The sequence below is a fragment of the Protopterus annectens genome, chromosome 11.part0, assembly GCF_019279795.1.
Source record: "Protopterus annectens isolate FY-2018-M chromosome 11.part0, PAN1.0, whole genome shotgun sequence".
In the NCBI taxonomy this organism is placed as follows: domain Eukaryota; kingdom Metazoa; phylum Chordata; order Ceratodontiformes; family Protopteridae; genus Protopterus; species Protopterus annectens.
The window spans coordinates 799,541,168-799,562,876 of record NC_056745.1 but is presented as its reverse complement, the minus strand read 5'-3'; the positions used below and the strand labels follow the sequence as shown (position 1 = coordinate 799,562,876).

Sequence of the window (21,709 nt, the reverse complement as noted above, 5' to 3'; positions counted from 1 at the left end):
TATGGGCAGGTCTGAAACCATGCTGAGGAAGTGACAGGATGTTGCTGTCTAGGAGATATTTTAGCACATGAGTATGAATGCATTTTTCTAGGATTTTGGCCAGGGGAGAGAGTAAAGCAATGGGTCTGTAGTTATTAAGTTCAGTGGAGGTCCTACCTTTATATATGGGTGTAACATTGGTTATTTTCCATAGTTTGGGCACATAGTTTTCAACAGTTGATCTGTTTATGAGAGTGGAGATTGGGATAGCAATAGCATCTGCTGTGGGTTTCAAGAAATAGCTGGGGAGTAGGTCGGCTACTGTTGATGAGGTTTTTAGTTTGGAGAGCATACTTTTGATAAGTGGTGGAAACTGTTTTAGGGTAAAGCTTGTATTAGTGTTATTTGTGTTGGGGGGGATAGTGAGGTAGGAACTGTCCTGTGATATTAAGGATAGAACTGAGTTCACAAAGTGGGAGTTGAATTGTGTTTTGGTGGGAACTTTAGTGTCAGGGGTGGTTGGTTTGGGGGTAGCCTTTTGGGTGGTTTTAGTAACTGGTTTACATGTTTCCCAAATTTTTGGGGGTTGTGTTGGTATTTAATTTGTAATGTCGTGTAGTAGGATTTTTGTCCAGCCTAATGCATTTTTTGCATGGTTGCGCAGTTCTTGGTACTTAGTTAGGCTTTGTGTTTCTTTGTTTTTTTTATAGTAAAGCCAGACAGTGTCTCTGGACTTGAGGATTTGTTTGGTTTCTTTTCTGAGCCAGGGGTTTGTAGAGGTTCTAACCTTGATTTTGTGCAATGAAGCAACACTGTCTAGGTGTTGTAGAAATGTTTTGTTGAAATATGCTACAGCCTGGTCAAGTGGAAGGGTTTTTAGGGGGGGTCCAGTCACAGTTACAGAGTAAAGTATTGAGGACCTCAGGAGAGAATTTTTTTGTGTTTCTGGTGGATTTAAACTTAGTGGTTTTGCATATGCTTGTTCTACTATGTATACATTATATTATGTTGTGGTCACTTATGGTGTCTGGGAGACTGCCTGTGTGGGGGTACAATGTGGGGTTGTTAGTTAGGACCCAGTCAAGGATGGATTCCCTTTCAGATTTTTTATCACATCTAGTTGGAATTTGGACTAGCTGCTGGTAGCCATGGAGATTTATTAGACTACTTGGTGGTTCTGATATACAGGTGAAGCAATCTAGGTTGAAATTCCCCAGAATAAGAGTTTCTTGTGAGTATGTGGGAGAACACCAGTATAAGAAGTCTTCAAGGCTAGCAGGTGTATTACCAGGTGGAATATAGATCACAATTGCGGTGATGACCTTTTTAGGGTGAAGTTGAAGTTGTGAGATAAGTATGTCCCAATTATTGGGGGAGGGGTAGGAGTTTGGTAATTGACGTACAGTTAAGTTGGACTTTTACAGTAAGGCAGTTCCACCCCCTTACGAAGTGGTCTGTCTGTTCTAATAATATTGTAGCCAGTAGGGAGAACTTCTGAGTTAGCTATGTTTTTATTTAGCCAGGTTTCTGTTAAAGCAACTATGTCTGGGGAGTAGTATGCTATTGTGGCCTGTAGTTCAGGTATTTTATTTTTGATACTGCTAATATTAATATTTAGCATTAAAAGATGGTTGGTTTTGCTGCTGTTGTTGATATGCTCAGGGATGAAGATAGTGGCGGTGTTATGTTCTGACATTTGTGTTGGAGCAGTTTGTGTTGGACAGGATAGATTTGGGCTTGGGTTGGGGTTCATATCCCCACTTATGGTGAACCTGGTGTTAAAATGGTGATACAGATGTTGGAGTTTGGTGATGAGTGTGAGAAAGTATTGTGTTTTTTTGGAGTAGGAATGAGAGCATATGTGTTTAGTTCTGAATTGGTCTTTTTTGTACTTCTTGAACAATTGTGGGCAGATATTATAATGTGCGGTGTCTGTATATGAGAGTGCATAATATAGTGTTGTGCTACTAAGTTTAGGGATATTGCTAGAGTGATAACTTGTGGAGTTATAAAGAATTATGAGAAGACAGACTAGACTTAGTTGTGTGATAGTCATGATTATAAGGTTTAGGTTGGTTCTAGGTGGAGATCTGGATAGTAATTATAGGGATGCACTGTATGTGGATGGGTAAGTAGTGTGGGGTGATGTAAATAATGCCTAGTGGGAATGAGAGTGGTTGGGAGTAATTTGTGGTGGAGCAAGTTGGTGTGGTGTAATGTAATCTGACTTGAGGAGCTGTGATTGGTGGAGGTGATGTGAGGTTGAGCTATGGGTGTTGCTATGATTACTGTAAATTTAGAGGTAGTGGGGGCAGGAGGAAATTGGGGGCAGGGCAGTAGAGCCAATGAGTCTCCCGAGCATTAGCAAGTGCGAACGGAGTGGGGCAGAGCCCACCAAGACAAGAGTAATGGGCAGCAAAAAGTAAGTGTTACTTTACAAATCTGAACACTTTAAACAAATTCCTGAGGTCTAATGGCTTACCAGCAAGCAGAATTCAATTGCTGAAGAGCACTTGTGCCCTGACGGGAGACTAGTAATTTAAAGATGGCTCCATGCTCAGCAGGATTCTAATATAGACTTAGTATTGGGGAGGGAGATAGCACAATGAGTGTAAACCAGGTGGAATGCAAAGAAACCAGAGAGGCAATCAGTGGAAAACTATCAGTTAAGGCCTCAGATGGGGTAAGTAAGAATTCAAACTACATGTAAAGTGAAGGAGAGAAGAGACAGCAAACTTTATTAAGGTTGGGAGTGTGTCTTCACATTGACTTGCTTATTAGTAACCAGTTTGTGCACAGATTAGAGTAGGCAGATACACTAGCAATGACGGGGAATGTAGAGAGATGCAAATAAACAAGTGGGCCTTCAAGTGATACAAACTAAGTCAGAAAGCACTGAGATCTCTGCACTAGCTGGGGGAGGGGGGACACAAGTCTACAACAGTCAGTTTTATTAGCAAGCTGAGAACTACTAAGAAATACTGCTAATGTTATAGCTTCACTGTCATAAAACATAGAAGTAGAATGCCTGGGTGGACTGACCCTGCTCTTGAGGCTCAACATGTATATCCTTGTTTAGTTTTTCAGTACTGATTCCTTCTTATACTGTATGGGTGGGGTGGTAGCCGCAGACTGCGGAGTTGCTTGAGTGTGCTCCTGCTCTTGAGGCTCAAAATGTATATCCTTTTTTAGTTTGCAGTACTGATTCCTTCTTATACTGTATGGGTGGAGTGGTAGCTACAGACTGCAGAGTTGCCTGAGTGTGCTCCTGCTCTTGAGGCTCAAGATGTATGATCGAAGTTTTGAAACTTGGAACATCCGAAAAAAAATAAAAACAAAAAGTTTTCTATTACATTTTTTGCAGAGGGACATACCCCCTGCATACCCCACACCCCCTGCTATTTAAATACACCAACTCTGAGATTGCACTACAGTGAGGAAAACTGTAAATTTCCCATTTTGTGCTGCAAGGTGATCTTCATTCCGAATGTTTGAAGTTTTAAAACTTTGTGCATCTGTTCCTCGGCCATATGATATTCGAAGTTTTGAAACTTAGATCATCTGAAGGAGATCTATCTCTCTCTCTCTCTCTATATATATATATATATATGTGTGTGTGTGTGTGTACATATTTTTCCAACCTCCTGCCCACTAGCTCCAATTATCATATTATAAATTTAATTGAGATGAGGTAGAACATCACTGGTCATGTATAACTGAGTTTAAAAAGAATGTACTTTATATGTATATATGCATATAAACATACATGGATAGATATGTATATCTACTTCCCTGTGACAGAAGGCAGAACAATAAACATAAAATGTCAGGCATGAATTTCATACAAAATGAAGGTATGTTATCTTCTGCAGCATCTTTTGGCAAAGTTAAAGAACACTGATTTTTGTTTGTTTCTTGTAGTGTACTTCCAATATGCTCCAAATTGTGTTTATTAAAATAAAACATAAAACAATTCTTAATCATTAGAAACTCTTATGCCTTCTTTAACCTGATATTCCCGTGTCCAGAGAAGAAACAATAGGTAAAGTATTTAACTTTACTATACCAAAATGCTGCCTAAGGAAAGTTTGAATAAGTAATAAACTCGTGGATATAATATATGATGTCTGGAGATCAGGTTCTTCTACAAAACAGAGTCATTTATGAAACAGAGTACTATCTGCAGATAGCACAGATGTTCCAAACTAAGTCCATTAATTTGATATAAAAAAGAAAACCTGCAGTGTTATTTTTCTTTTTCCTGCATCACAGAATTGTAAAATCCCTTAGTTGCCTTTAGCTGACAATTTTATCCAATAAAGATGATCTCTTGTGATGTTTCTTTTTATTTCCTGTGGTGAAATCACTAGTAAATGTAAGACATACCTTTGTTCCAATGCCCAAGATATTAAACAAAATGACATCCTTTCCTAAGGTAAATGTGCCTGAAATAACCTTTCAGTCCTACTTTTCCATATCAACCACAGGAGGTACAATGCGACCTTTCAAAATATTATGCAAAAAGCAGAATAGGAAACAGTAACTTGAGTGCAAGCTTGAAACCTTCAAAAACCTTTAAAATGTCAGAAATTATTTTTATTTTAAAACTATAATGTTCTCTTTTTTATTTTATTCATCTGTTAGCCAAATAAGCCCAGTTAGCAAAAGCACCTCTTTTCAGAGGTGACACATTTGTATTGTCTGGTGGATTAAGTGAAAGTGTAATGGGCAGAAGGTATGCTGATACACATACACACACATGTAGGCAAGTGTTGCTCCAGAAGAAAAGTTGTTTTGCTTTGTTTTGCAGGTGTTGCTGGAAACGGTTTTGAACTCTGCCTCAAAACTATTATGTGAAGCCCTGAAATACTTACTCAGATGAGTTTCTGCATTGCTTGTAACCAGACATGGAACATCGCAGTACATGTGTCTGGGCTATTGAAAACATGATTTAGCTGTTTGGATAGATCTAGCGGTTCAAATTCATTATTCTGCAGATATAGCCAGCAAGATTCTGGTTATCTGTCCAATGACCAAATATGATATTACAAAGACAGGATTAGCATTTCGATTATGTGACTGCATTACGCCATCTCCATAGCAACAGCAGCAGCAGTAGGTAATGCTGGCAATTTTCAGTAGCAGGATGAGGTAAGTGCAAGTCCCTAAACAGTGACAGGTGCAATACATGCCTAAATGTATTGTGTATTATATATTACTAAATGTAATGGTTAAAAACATTGGGCCATAATGTGTATGGTGTGATGCAGTAAGCAAGCAATGTTCCCATCAGTGCCTGCTGGTCTGTTCATGCTCAGGTTTTATTATGCACCAGACATTAGCCCCACATCACATGGGATAAAAGGTGGTGTGGTTCAAGGATACCATCCTATAGAGAGAGGCCAAAGGAAACAACAAAACAAGACTGTCAGCACAAACTGGGTTAGAAGAAATGCTAACGGAGGTATGGGCACAGGTCAATAGATTTGTAAAGACTGAAGGACACAGGAATATAAGACTGGCAACAGTAAATAGGAGGGACATATATGTCCCTGGATCAAAATGTTGGGGCACAATCAATGGAAGGATACATTGCTTCAGCAATTATTTCCTCCTGTGCCACAGATTGGGAGCTATTTTGATATGTGTTCTATTGCTGATTTGCTGCTGAGAGGTGCACATTTATATCCTACTGTGGAAATTGAGTGATCATATATCTGTGAGGTGGATAAAATAAGGAATGATAAGTGAAAAGATCTGTGGCAACCTTGGATTAAGTGGGGGAATTCAGGTGAATGGGATCTCCAAAATGAACATAGAAAAGGGACAAGCTGAAAGTACTTCTGATAAGAAAATTGTTCAGGATAAATGGGGGTGGGGGTTGGCTGGAATATTTGTACACCTGCAAGTCAGTATAATAGGGAAAGAGTAATGTGGTTCTGTGAAGGTAAGAAAGGACCAAACATAGAAGAAACATCTGATCTGAATACTGGAAAAATGATATAGGTAGTGTTTTGAGTAAAATATATAGAGACTTGGGGGAGAAATAGGTAGACCACAAATTAAAGGATGTGATGATAAAAAAGTAGACATTCTGAAGATATGACAAGAGATGGCAGGAAAAGTGTGAAGTACTTACAAAGCTGACCAGTGTGGGGCTAAAATGAAACTACAACTCCATACTTAGAATAAAGGTACCTCACACCAATGAAAGTAAAGAATTGCAGATGGTCAGTGTCTGCAGCTAGCTGGTGATAAGGAAATTAAGAGTGTCGATAACTTCATATGTGGTGGCAGGGATCTAAGGTTAAACAGCAAAGTTATAATAATACAATTTAACATAAGCAAAAATATAACATTAACAATCCAGAATGTTGACTTTCACAAATATGCTTAAATAAATATTGTGCAATACTCTTCCTTAATCTTGTTACATAAAATAGGTATTTTTCCATGAAACATGGGAGTCAATTAAAGCAGTCTGACAATTCCCAATTTGTCAAAAACAATGCACTATATTTTGGTGTTTACTAAGTATCCCTTTTTTTTTTAATTTCTTTAGATCTTTTGTGTTTCTAATCCCATGATGGGAATGGACCCCATTCCTATGTCTAAGTACGATTCCCTGTGGGAATGTCCTGATGGAACAAGCCATGGAAAGAGCACATATACTGTGCAGTATTTCAGATAGCGGACAGACCATACTTTAGCAGAAAATGAGTTGTATTATTGTTCAAACAAAACAGGTGACCTTGCCATGGAAAAATCAAAACTGAAGCAAAGTCTATTATTGCATAAATGGCAATGCTCAGTTCAATGCCAAAAAATCAATCAGTTCCAGTCAATTCCATGATCAGCAAAGAAAGAAAGTATTTTATCAATGATCTTTAGATCTTTGCAAATCAGAGTCTTTGTCACCAGTACTTCTGCTGGCTTTTCCAGTCTATTCATATAAATATCCATCTTATCGATGACTTAATTCCCCTTGGTGCATGTCTGCTTCACATAATTACACTCCATTCCCCTCAGGATCCTTACTCAACAATTTTTTCATCTTGTTTCATATTTAACCTTACAAATATTCAAGTGCACTACTGAAACCAGTTAGCTAGTGTACATGTAACTTTTTTTGTTATTACAGGTATTTCAGGCTTTGCATCAGTAGACCCACCATGGTGTGTTGCAGAATACTCTGCCTACTTGAACCCACTGTAGTCTAGCCAGGAAGCAATGGAAACAAGACAACTCTGATCTTACCAAACAAAATTACAAACAACTTAGGAATCTAGCCAAAAAAACAAATCAAACTACACAAACAAAATTACTTTCTAGGCCTCCAAAGCAAGTACTCAAGAAACCCCAAAAATTTTGACATAGCATCAACTCCCTACTAAAACCTGGCAAAATTACTACCCCCTACCCCTATCTCTCCCTATAACAACAACAACAACAATGTAGCCTCCCAGCTTAACTACCTTTTCATTAACTCAATACAAACTCTGTCCACCCAACTATCTAACACTGATAACCCTCCAACTACAACCATAGATAGTCCTTCAAATACCTCTGCCAACAGACCATCCTTCTCTCTCTCTCTCTCTCTCTCTCACCTGCTCCTGCATCTAAAATTAAAAAACTCCTTCTAGCCCTAAAACCAACTACATTAGCAGCAGGTGGCAAACCTGCTAACTTCCTGAAAATAGCAGTAGACTCCCTATCATATCCAGTCTCAATCCTAATAAACAGGTCCATTCAGGAAGCTTATGTACCACAACTATGGAAAATATCCCACATTATACCTCTTCATAAAGGTGGTAAATGTTATGATGTTTCCAACTACCGGACCATAGCTATTCTTTCTCCCCTATCAAATCTCCTAGAGAAATGCATTCACTTGCATGTAATGAAATTCCTGAACTCACACAATCTTCTATTCCCCACTCAATATGGTTTCACCATAGCAGAACTACTGCCCTTCACTCCTTCACCAATCAGGTCAATCATTACTGAAATAACAATAACTTTGTATCTGCTATCTTTTTAGACCTCTCAAAAGCATTTGACATGGTCTCTCACCCCAAACACTAGATACTCTTAACTCTCTATCCTTTGCATCCCATGTTATCTCTTGGTTTAAAAGCTACTTATCAGACAGACAGCAAGCAGTACAATGGTAAAATGAACTATCCCCTCCTCTTCCTAACTCTATAGGAGTACCACAAATCTCAGTACTGGGCCCACTACTTTTCTCTATTTTTACAAACAATCGACACAGTTCCTCCAGACAAGCCACTACAATTCAGTATGCAGATGATTCTACAATCATCTTCTTCTTCTTTCAGCTTTTCCCAGTTAGGGGTCACCACAGTGGATCACCTGTCCGTTCATGATTGGCAGTGGAGTTTTATGGTGTCAATTTGCCAGCCCGGTGCCCAACCTTCCACAGAAGGCACACACACACACACACACACACACACACACACACACACACACACACACACACACACACACACACACACACACCTAGGGCCATTTTAGAGTGTCCAATCCACCTACAGCATGTCTTTGGGATGTAGGAGGAAAACAGGGCACCCAGAGGAAACCCACGTGACCACAGGGAGGACATATAGACTCCGCACAGAAGGCACCCCAGCCAAGGATTAAACCAGAGGACCTCTTGCTGTGAAATGGCAATGCTATCCACTGTACCACGGTGGCTGCCCTTGAATCTACACTCATCTGTGCAGCCCCATTTATTACCACCCTACAAGAGCTAGCCTAAGAGTGATTCTCTGCTATTGAAAGTTGGATCACTGACATCCAACTCATTCTTAACCCCAATAAAGCCAAGTTACTCTTGTTTACCCCCTATAAAACAAAATCTACCCCCTCAACTTTCTCTATCTCATCCACCCATACAAAATAAAACTCCTAGGGATAGAAATAGACAATAACCTATTTTTTGACATTCACATAGCACAAACCATCCAGAAAGTTCATAAAAAAAAATGGGAACCCTCTATAAACACAAAAACTTCCTCACAGATAAAGCAAGAATTACCTTAGCTCAAACTCACCTCTTATTAACACTCACATATACAGTGCCAATCCAACCCCATATTAAAAAAAACAGATTTGGACAAGTTAGAGACACGTTATAACAAGATAACCAAATTTGCCAACAACTCAGGTCAATATCAGAACATCAAAGTATTAAAACTTTGAATGTTCTGATATCAAACACTATTCAGCGAATGCTAAGAAAAGCGAAGCTGCAGAACAGTGAATTCTTTCCTTGGGAAAGAATTTGGTTGGCTGTTTCTGTGGCTTCGCTATTCTTAGCGCTGTGGTGGAAAGTTACGGGTTGAGTTCAGGTAAGTGTGCAATTGTTTGTACGTTAGGGTTAGGGGCAGTTTAAGTTAGTTAGGGTTAGGGCGCAGGTTAGGTGAGTGTGCGATAGTGACGGACCTCAGGGTTAGGGTTTGGGTTAAGGTAAGTGGGTAGATAGTAGTGTATGTTCAGTTTAGTGTAGCGTTAGATGTAGTAATTTAAGTGTATGTGTGTGGTTGCTGTTTGTCTGATGTGCTTGTGTTGTGTGTATGTGTTTTGGAGCAGCAAATTCTTTTCATCGGAAAAAATTCACTATTCTGAATGTTCGATATTTTCATGTTTAGATGTTTTGGGGCCGATGAAATAGCATTCGCTATTTTTATCTTTCGATAACGTGATATAAACGCAACAACTCACCCATTAGGGCCCATCACTGTCAGGTACTGCAAGAAATTTAATGTCTAGAATTTCCTCACTTACTAAGTTACCAACAACTCACTTGTGCCTTTAACATTATTAACTACCCAGAAAAAACTCCAGCCCTAAAGCAGCTACTAACCTCTTACTCTACCAGTCGCCACCTGCGCTCACCTAATAATCCTGTCCTCAGTATTACAACTGCTAACAATACTGCTGGTAAATCCCTATACTCCCATATCATAGTCAAAAATGCAACAAACTCCCTTGTAATATAACCTCTACAACTACTAACATGCAATTCATAAAACTACTCAAACCACATCTCAGGGAAACCTGGATCTGCCCATGTATTACATGGCAATTGCCTTCCACATTCTTCTTGTTTCCACTTGTTGCACTACTCACATTAGCATTAAGTGTAAACTGTTTATACTGTATGTACTGCTATGCAAATATAGCATTTACATTCATATTAGTTACGGCTTATTTTGTAACTGTCTGTCTAATTATTTCTCAGTTCTGCAATGCCACTTAACTGTAACCTGCCAACTTCCTTTTGAATGTCTGTGATTATAAAAAAGTTGTTATATATTACTCTGTGTATTTCTCTTTGTAGTAACTACTTAATATGTGTTAATTTGTGGAGCTTTTCTCCCTGGGCAGCCACTGAAAATGGACCTTGTCCACTTGGATTTTCTTAGTTAACAAATGTAAAATAAATAAAAAAATAAATAAATATATAAATTTTCTCCTACTGCAAATTCTCTGCTTTAGGCATTCCTATTGTAGAATTCTTGCTGAATAGCTTCTGTCTTCCCTAGGTGATCCTGCACAACTGGTATTACACTGATATTTTTTCATGTAAGTCAGTTTAATATTCTAAAAAATCTCCTAAATGGAGTCTCTTCATATTCAGTTTATCTTTGACTATATCAAGTAACCATATAGCCTTAAAGCCTTCTGCACCATGTATCATACAGTAGTACTTTGTGTTCTCTATTTTAGTGTTTCGGATACCCTTTCGCTGCTTGGTGCACCTTCTCACCTGAAGATATTAAATATTATAAATTTTGCTCACTGTTTTTCCCATTTCTTTCTATGCCTTTTCTATTTTTTTATTTCTGTGGTTCTGTTAAATCATTCATCAAGACCATCCACCTCCACAGGAGAAATTGAGGATTTTTTTTTTACTTTAAAACTGTAGGAGAGTTGCCACATGACTTTGGACATAAATGGTATATCTTGGTCCATCAAAAATTCTTTTTGGATACCTATCTGAGAGAGAATAACAATACCAGTTCCTTTGGTATGGTTTTGGAGGTAGCTTTCCATAGCAGAATAGCCTTGTGAAACCTAGTAGTCCAGCTCAGGTCTATATTACATTGTCGAACTGCGACAGGTTCAAACAATGTAATATCGAACCTGAAAGTCCGAAACCTGAAAATAGTGAAGCCACGGCACATCAATTTTTTTCCCAGGGAAAAAAATCGGTAGGCCATTTTCAGGGCTCTGCTATTTCCTCCACTGTGGTGTGATCTCGGAGTTGGTATATTTAAGTAGGGGGGGTGTGGGGGGCACAGTCCCCCACATGGGGGATGTGGGGGTCGAGACCTCCCACTTTAGGTTAAGTATCAGGTTTCAGGTTTGTTTGTTTTTTTGTTAGTGAACAGCGATTCTTTTCCCTGGGAAAAAAAAAATCGCTGTTCTTTGTGTTCTCTATTTTATTGTTTCGGATATTATGGTTCGATATTACATCGTTCAAACTTTTTGAAGTTTGATGATGTGATATAGATCCATCCAGCCCAACTAAAATATATTGGTGTCCACTACTAGACCTGACTAGCAGACCCATAACATTCATAAGAAATACTATCAAAAGGAATTTTAGTTATGGACATTGGTATTAGAGAATTCCTTAAGCCCATGTTAGGGACCATCTTTGGCCATCAGGACAACTGCTGCAATAATTCTAAAGTTTCTTCAGGATATTCAGCCAACTTTGTTTTGGTTTTATCCATGCCCAAATGCACCCACACTACCTGGCTATGGTAATCATCTGTTAAAAACGTTAAGCTACTCACATCTGCCATGTAATTTGCTCCCTCTATTTTGCCACCTTATATACCAGTTCATTTTGCAGTTTGAAATTATTTCTAGGCTGGGGAAGGTCTGACAGAGGAATCTCTCCTTAGCACACTCACTATGTTCTGTCTAACATGGCTCAGTGTTTTATCTAAGCACTGGGCCCTTCTGAAGCTCAGTCAGCCTATTTGAAGGCCAGACAGACTGGGATCATTATTGTCCTGAATGTTTTACCAGTAAGAAGGCTCACTTTCCTTTCCCACTAAGACAGGAATTGGAACCTCCTTGTCTCACTCTTCTCTGGATCTCTGGAAAGGGCAACTTGATCCAGTTCCAAAGAATTCTTATTTGTTTATTCCAGTACTGAAGCTCTCCATCTCTCTTGTTTTCTTACCCTGTCCTGTGGTCTAGTCCTGGTCATAATTTCCTTACTTTCTATTTCATTCATAGGTGTTTAGCACCCCTCCATTTGAGGGATGTCTGTACTGATATTGTTCAGGGGCAAGGCTCTCCCTCTACATTTGATAAATGTATCTACACTACATTTTTTCCAGGGCTCTCTATTGTTACCAAATGTCTCAAAGAATCCCTGGCTTTATGTATCTCTCAACTGGTTTTCATGTCTGTGTTCTACAAAGTAGTGAGTGATATGCTTTCTTTTTGTTTTATCATCTGGTGGGCGTATAAACATGTCTAGCATTTTCACTTTTCCATTGTTTACAAAGTTTTTTGAAAAAGGTGAAGTAGTTCCCAATAATTAAGTCATGGCAGAGGTACTATACCTTCCCAAAGCTGGTTTGTATCTCCACCTGGGTCATGGGATAGAGTCTCATCTTCCCATAAAAACAAACACCATTGATACATCTTCGATTGCAGACTTTCTTCCTATAAATATATTGCTCATTTACTACAGAAATTATGCTACTTGGATCTAGTAGCCCTTGTAGTCTTATCTTTATAAAACGTTTCACTAGTTTTGCAATAGCATAATAGCAAAATGGGGTTTTTACTACTTTGGTCCTAAGTTAATGACTTTCTGTGGGCTCTTTACCCCCTTCCAGCTGTCTAGTTTCCTGCAGAAGTATTTGTTGCTTAATTTCTGCACCACAGTGATTAGCAATATGTCCTTCCTTACCACATTTAAAACATTAAACTGAAATCATGGACCCTTTTTTATCATATATTTCAGTTTCATCTAATACTTTGGTAGGTGTTTTCATCAATACATTTTCATAATGCTACTTTTTTTCCCAGTAGAATTACATAGCTTTGTTCATTTTGTGAGTCTGCTCAGTGCATTTTCCTCTCTATAACTAATGTCCATCATAGTGTATTTACTAATAAGACACTAGGTATCAACTACAACTTCACATTGTGTGTTAGTTAAAATAATTGTACTCATGTTTTGTTCACAGAGAAAGTGCAGTCATAATAGTTAAAGGGCCTGAGCCTTGGTGATAGCTCTTGGTCTTGATAAGAAACTTTTTTTTTAACCTAGTCAAATTCACTGCAGGTCAAAGTAGGCATCTCATTAAAAACATGGAAGGGATTTCCTATGAGTTAAGACACCAATATCTAGGCTCAGCTAAAATGGTTACAACTCTCCTAGCTGGCTATTCTCTCACACATAAGTGGATGGGCTTCAAGATCTCTTTTCTCTTGTAAGAGGCTTAAGGGAAAAGTTGTCCTCGATTGAACTACGATTTGGCTACTGCCAACATTTCCTCAACAATTAAGCTAGCGACTGCATTTCGCCTGTTTTACTGCTACTTTAAGTGATTTCTGCATTTTACACTGTTTATTGCACTTTAAGTTACTAATTGTTGCAAATTGTTTCTGTAGGCTACACACTAAAGTGCGCTAGCCGATTTACAGCATTTATAGCATTTACTGTCTGTTTTTTTCCTTATCTCTGTAATAAAACAAAAAAATCTCTTGTTTTCCCACTTTACTGAACTAGAGTAGTCCAGTTTCAGAGTTGCTGATCCCTGGGCTTTGTTTTTAGTTCCTGTTACTGATCCATTGCCTTATTAGGAAGGAGGGAAGTTTCTTTGCTTACCAGTGGGAGTGGGAAGCACTGAGCGCCTTTTTGTCCGATTTGGTGAAGTTTCAGCCAGAAACTAGTAGTCCATTGGTCGTTTTGGGCCAATTCCTAGCTCCCTTCAGCCACTGCTATAAAACACACTAAACTGTACTGCTGATCTAACCAGCATATCCTATAACTGAAAAGTTCATCTCTACTTGATTCCCAAGTAGACTATTCTCTATCTGTAAAGCCTAGCACTTACTCCTACAGTACTTGCACCTTGATAAAGCACTCTTATTATAGATAGTACCCCACCAGCCCAAAACCCACTTCCCCCGGAGTCCTTTGAAAGTTCTTTATCTACTACTTCTAGTATGTCGAGGAATCAATTGCTAGTGTCCTCTCCAGCTCAACTGGTGAACCTGGGAATATTGAGGCAATGTTACAATTGCCTCATGTACACTGAACAATCCTCTCCTTCTCCCACAAAACACAAATACATGCGAGAGATGCAACTATACGGCCAAACTGGAGGCTGAGCTCTCTCAACATAGGACTGGCAAGACCAGACAGGAGGAGAAGGCAACCACACACAATACATACCCAGTCACACATGGTACCATCACAACTTCAAATCATACACATACTCACACAAAGACATACTCGGAGGCTCTGGTCAAAAATTTACCAAAACAGCAGAGGCCACCAAAGCAGACACCCAAACAACTACCACCTCACGACCCAACACATGCAACACATAGACCACACAGTCAGAGTGTCAAACAGTCACAGCCCTTAAGGCCAAACAAAATGCCGGACACACTTGTCATTGGTGATTCCATAGTCAGACACACTGACGTCCCGCTCACCAGACTGAGTAAGGAGAAGGTCACAGTAAGCTGCCTGTCGGGCGCTAGAATCCGCCACATAACGCAAGCACTCAGGTCTCTCAACAGCAGGTACAAGTGACTCAGTCATTGTCCACGCTGGTGTCAACGACCTGAGACGTACCTCCTTGGACTACATGAAAAGGGACGTCGAGGAGCTCTCTGATTATGTAGCCCAGGCAGGTATGACCCTGACCTTGAGCAGTATCCTACCTTCACCTAGAATGATGCCACAATACAGTGATAAGATGATCAGCTTTAATAATTGGCTTAAATTCTGGTGTCATTCAAAGGGGAGCCAATGTCTGTCTGCCTGGGATGACATGCTGGACAAGCCACGCTGCTTCGCAAGGGACGGCTTGCACCTGTCACCCCTGGGCTTCCGAATATTGGCAAAGGCTCTTGCCACCCCCATAGTGCCTTTTTAGGCAAGGCTCAAATTCTAAACCTACCACCCTAGAACACCAAAAGGAAAAAACTAAGGGTAATGCTGCTCAATGCCAGAAGTCTCAATCTCAAGATGCACGCACTCGAGGCCCTTCTCAATATGGAGAACATCGATGTCTGTGCTGTGACAGAAACCTGGTTCAAGGCTCCTGAGAGCACCCCAGCACTAACAGGTTTCACCTCATATCATACGTTCCGGCCCCAAAATCCGGACAACACCAAGAAAGGAGGGGTGTCCATATTCATAAAGGACACCCACACCTCAAGGTTGGTGGCAACGCACGATGCATCGGAGACCATCCAGGTGCAATTAACCATAGGCAAGACTGCTCTGCAATTTGTAGCATGTTACAGGCCACCCTCTCAAACTCAGGAACCTCACATGGCCTTCCTGAAAACATTGGAGGATAAATGTATCTCCAAACACCATCATACTAGGTGACTTCAACTACCCTAATATAGACTGGGAACACTACTCAAGCCCGAACACTCTAACCCAAAGATTCCTGGAGTTCATAAACTCAAATGCCATGGAACAACTAGTCACCATCCCCACAAGAGGTGAAAACATACTTGATCTCATCATCACGAACATGGGATCAAAATGTTCAACACCGAAGTATACCCCTCACTGGTGAGATCAGATCATAAACTAATCTCGCTGGAGGTCCTCATCCCGCCCCACCTGAAACAAAAAGACCACAGTGAAAAACTTCTCAAAAGCTGATTTCACACTTCTAAAAACTAGTGTGGTCTCCTTTAAGGCCCCTGAGCCAGTGGTAAACATTACTCAAACCGCTGAATCACTTACAAATGCCTTCTACCAGCACCTACAGGACTGCATGGATCAGGCAATCCCAAACAAAACTAAGACTCTCTGTACCAAAGGCAAGCGTCCAGTCTGGTGGACCCCAGCCATAAACAAGCTCTACAACAAAAGGAGGAAGCTACTACAAGATAGAGCAAAATCCTTGAAAGGTAAGACACCTTTGATCATTATAAGTAAAAACTAAGAGCTCTCATAAAATCATCCAAGGCAAATTTTGAGAGAAAAATCGCCAAGGACTCTAAAGACAATCATAAGGCCTTCTTTAGCTATGTTAGAAACCTAGGAGGAAACTCCCAGATATGCTCAGAATTAGTTCAAAATGATGTGAAAATTACTGAACCTACACACATTGCTAACATACTGGCTGACAGGTTCAGTGCAAACTTCTCCCCTCCCCAAAAGGAGAGATATCTATTCCAGAGGATTGTAGCCCCCAAACATCTCCAACGCCCAGGTGAGAACTGCCCTCACTAAGGCAAAAACACAGCATCCATGGGACCGGATGGTGTCCCCGGCTGTGTGCTTCATGAACTCAATGAGGAATTAAACCCACAGTTAGGACAGCTGTTTAATCTTAGCCTCACCTCAGGATACGTACCCAAGGAGTGGCGCACGGCGACTGTGGTCCCACTTCATAAGGGCGGTGCCTCCACAGACCCTGGAAATTACCGCCCCATTAGCTTGACAAGCCTTATCTGCAAAGCCATGGAGAGGATCATAATGGAACTCATAAATAAAGACATAGGGAACTTGCAGACTTTGGATCCAACCCAGTTTGGCTTTGTCAAAGGCAGATCCTGCCTCTTAAACTTGGTTGACTTTTTCGAGACAGTCACCAAGGCCATTGATGAGGGAAAGGCAGTCCATACAGCCTACCTCGACCTGGCAAAGGCCTTGACACAATACCCCACTCAGGTATCATCGAAAAACTCATCAGCTTGAATGTAAACCCATACATCACAAGATGGGTTGCAAACTGGCTAAGCGACAGAACCCACAGGGTCAGAGTTGCTGGAGCCATGTCAGACTCAAAGCCTGTCACAAGTGGTGTCCCACAGGGCTCAGTCCTGGGTCCACTCTTGTTTGGCATCTACTTTTCTGAAGTACAAGCAAACACAGGAGGGTTATGGCTGACAAAGTTTGCAGATGACTGCAAACTGGGCCATAGTCGAAAACACATCTGACACAGATATCCTCCAGAAGGGCCTCACAGAAATGGATAACTGGTGCCAGAGCCATGGCCTGAAGTTAAACGCCAAAAATGCATAGTCATACCCTTCGGGAAAAACAAGGTTACCCCTAGCTACCATATAGGTGACAATCCACTGAGCACAGAAAAAGTCATCAGGGATCTGGGGACCCAAGTTGACAGTAGTCTTTCGTTTGACACTCATGTTGCTAAAGTAGTTAGGAAAACCTTCTATATCGCCCACCTGATCATGAAGGGATTCACATCTAGATCAAGGGAGGTCATCGTCCCCTGTACTCATCACTCATTAGACCTATGATTGAGTACAATGCCCGTTCGAATGTATCTGACCAGACACCTGATGCAGCTTGAAAGGCCCCAAAAGTTCCTCACCAAAAGGATAAAGGGTCTCAAAAATATGTCTTATGCTGCCCGACTGAAAGAACTCCAGCTTTATTCAGTCTCATACCGCTTGCTCAGAGGTGACCTGTGCCTGACATATAAGGCCATGTCAAACCCAGATTTGATGAATATGCTTCACCTCAAAAAATCTAGATCCCTCAGAACCACAAGGGCGGGAGACTTAAACCTTGACACGGTTATAAATAGAACGTGCTGGAGGGACATATTCATCACCCAGAGACTCCCTATGCTGTGGAACAAAATCCCGGTACATGTGAGGCAGAGCACCTCGCTGGCCTTGTTCAAGAGGAATCTTGACCAATGGATGGGAGATCGCAGATATACCCCAGGGATTACTTCAGTGTCACTGCTTGACAGAGGCACAGAAAAATGATAGGCATAGTTTTTATTCAAACTAAAGGGGTGGCGAAAGCCACATAACTATGGGCTAGGCTTATAAATGCCCTTGGGCAGATAGCCTAGTATGAACCTATGAACCTATGAACTGTTATCATTTGCAACCATTATTCCACTATAATTGTCATAAAGGTTTGAAGGTTCTATAGTACAATACTACACCAGGACTATTGACACACCCCTGTACTGTAGACTAGCTCCTGGATTATGATGTAAAAGCAACAGCACAATGTAGGCTCAGAAAAGAAAAACAATTATGTTGCTTGGTACAGATAATTACTTGTACTATTGCTGGCAGCCATAGCTGAAATCAAAACTTTGGGAAAGTTTCATTTACCTTCTGCATTTATCAGCTGCATTTTAAGCTATCCTTGCGTTAGGAGAAAATTAGTAGTTTTATTGTTCCATCAAAAATAGATTGAACTCTGCCATGTGATATTTAAATTGAATCAATAGACAAAATAAAGGAAATAGATACGTTTATCTGCCATACAAATATCAATACTCAGTTCAGTGCCAGTAAGTCAAAAAACAGGTGCTAAAAGTGTCACTTATCTTTTTAACTTTTGGGTCAGTAAAGAAAGAAAACCTTTTACATACAGTCATTAGATCTGAGCAAATCTGGGTCTCTGCCACTAGTACATATATTGGCTTTTATAGTCCTGCCATACAAATTCTTGTTTCAAAGTTGTATTTTTGAAAAAAAAAACATACACACACACACACACACACATATATATATATATATATATATATATACATATATATATATATATATATATATATATATATATATATATGTATATATATATATATATATATATATATATATATATATATATATTGCTACAAAAAGTCAGCCATCATTGACTTGTTTTTAACAAGCTATTATACATGATTAGATCTACATCAATTAAGAAGATGAACATTCACAATAAAAACATTCACAATAAAAATAACTAAATGGAAACACTGCATTATTAGGAGATACAGATGAAGTTAAGGCAACATTAATTATGACTGCGCCTACAAACTGCATATTTATTAATTAATCAATAAGTAAATAAATGTGATAAATGCATTATCCATCATGTCGTGACTATCTCATTGTCATCATGTCTATCAAATCATATGTATAGATAAAAAATGTAATAGATATTATTTCAAAACCAATGAGTAGTGTGTGAAAGTCATATGTTTATCAGAGTGGACTTAAAAGACAGTTTACCTGCAAGTACAAATGTGGCTCAGGTTTTCTTCAAAGAGAATATGCATTATTAAAATAAAAGGATGCAGTGTCAAAAGAGGTTCATAATTATGAAAAGTAGTAGTTTGCGTGGGGCAGACGTTATAGAGAAGTAAAGAATAATAAACATAACGAATGCAAAAATTCAGTATTGACCATTGTACTAGCAACTTAAGAGTAAAGGGTTTAGTAGACTTACTTCTGCAGAAATTCAAGGATAGTAATGTTACATTATTATTAAACAAATGTAAAGAGCTATAAAGTCCACATCTAAATTGTACAACTGTACCCGAAGACCATCTGGTTGGTCACTGTTATTGCACCCATTCATTCATTCATTCATTCATTCATTCATTCATTCATTCAGTCATTAGGTTGATAGCCAGTCATGGCATGCAGTCACAGCATCCATTTTTAATTCAAGACTTATTGGTGAGAGTCTTGAAATACTGAGACTGAGTGAGAAAAGACATGAAAAAATTAACTTCAAACTGAGAAACTGGAAAATACACTGACACACAAATAACAGCCTTCTAATAGATCAGAGACATGGATACCAAGAATTAATGCTTTTGCCCACTTTTATTTACATGAACTTCTTCAGAAAAATTCTAACGCACTCACCTAAGCTGTATAAATGGCATTCATAAAATCACATGACTAATTTGAACCAATAAGTATTCAGTATTTAGAAATGAAAAACCTGAATACTTATTGGTTCATATTAATCATGTGATCTTTATGATATATTGGAAGGCTGTTATTTATGTGTAAGAAAAGACATGGACTTACACAGGCTAAGTGTGAGATTACTGAGTCTCTGAGTAACCCTTTTCCTCAGTGAAATAGTAAGCCTGAGTTAGTATATAAAAGTAGCACTGGTATAGAGGCACAGCCCACACATTGCTGCTATCCTGTATTTTCATAGTTATCTCCATAATTCCAGGACTCACAATTATGAGTTTTAGGATCACAATAGGGAGCCATCATGCAAGCAGCCATCAGGAGATTTTTACATATTCAGGCCTTGCTTCCCCACCTCCCCTTTGCATGCTGTAGAAGGGCAATGCAATAGTATTTATCGGGGGGGGGGTGAGTGATGTAGCCCCTCCAGCATCGTCATGCCCTTTTTCAAGCACATGGTTCTCATTTGGGTCACTGTCTCCAATGGAAATTAATTGGTATGGAATGTGACCTGCAAAGCGATCCACAACTTCTGTAGTTAGAAAAGCAAGCAGGTTATGTGCCCTCATTGTCCACACTCATCAGCATGCCCTTCCTGCACTAAGATCACTACTGGAGCTTGGGTCAGCTGAATTGTAATCAGGCCAACATCTCTCTATGACACTGACCTAGCCAATTGCCTAGTGATTTAGTATAACTGAATAGCAATAGCAATAAATCTAACATCTTTACTATCAAATGACATTAGGTAGTCAACATATTACACAACACATAGCTAGAATATAATCAGCTAGCTGAACTAAAATAAATCTAAATATCCTAACTCAAATCTAAAATTTGTAAGTATTTATTTTTTATTTAACATTTGTTTACAGGGAAAGTCCAACTTCATAAAAAGCCATTTTCAGCAGAGGCCCATGGAGAAACATTCCAGACGCATGTCTTTGTAACATGGAAGGAAACCCACATGAACATAGGGAGGACATGCAGACTCCACACAGAAGGCACCCCAGCCAAGAATCAAACTGGAGAACCTCTTTCTGTAAGGCGACAATGCAACTGCTGTACCATGGCTGCAGCTCATGAGCTGATAATAAAACTTGAAAATAATAAAGTTAAATACATATACAAAATACAGCTTAACCTTTAGTTGGCAAACATTGCTGCAGTCCATATAAATAAATAATAGGAGAAGGTTAAGTAAAGCCAAATCCATTTCAGTGACTCACAGGTATAAACCAGCCTGCTGCCCTCAAAAAGGAAAAAATCCAGTCTGATGATGGTCCACAGGAGGGAAACTGGAGTTGTGGTGTTGGGAAAGCCCAATGCTTGGGAAAAATAAAACAGCATAAACGTAATTGTGAAGACTAGTGTTCAGAAAATTCCAATTTACTTTATATAGTTTAAGGACCTTTGAGAGGTGAGCACTATTAAATACATAAAAATTGAGTCATGAACCCTTAAGTGTGTCTGCTTAATGATGAATATGGCTGTGCATCTTACAGTCCAAGGGGTTACTTACGTAGTACAGTTCCTGTGTCTCTAGTGATAAAATCATGTATTTACCAAGTCAACGCCAAATAAAGGGCATTAAAATTAACTTATAAATGCTGTCTGATTTAGTTACATCACTAACTGAGTCTGTAGATTTATATGTAAAGGTTAAACATGGAAAAATGCGATAACTTATAAAAGGCATACATTTCTCTCCAGACAATTGCTTAATTTAACCCCAGGATCAGCAAAACATTGATCCACAAAGCCAGTTACA

At 39.4% G+C, this 21,709-nt stretch overlaps 1 protein-coding gene across 3 annotated transcripts in view; it reads left to right on the top strand.

The window, feature by feature from the left end:
* Positions 1 to 21,709, top strand: part of DGKI (diacylglycerol kinase iota) — a 5,490,864-nt gene that overhangs the window by 2,982,488 nt on the left and 2,486,667 nt on the right. The window lies entirely within an intron of this gene.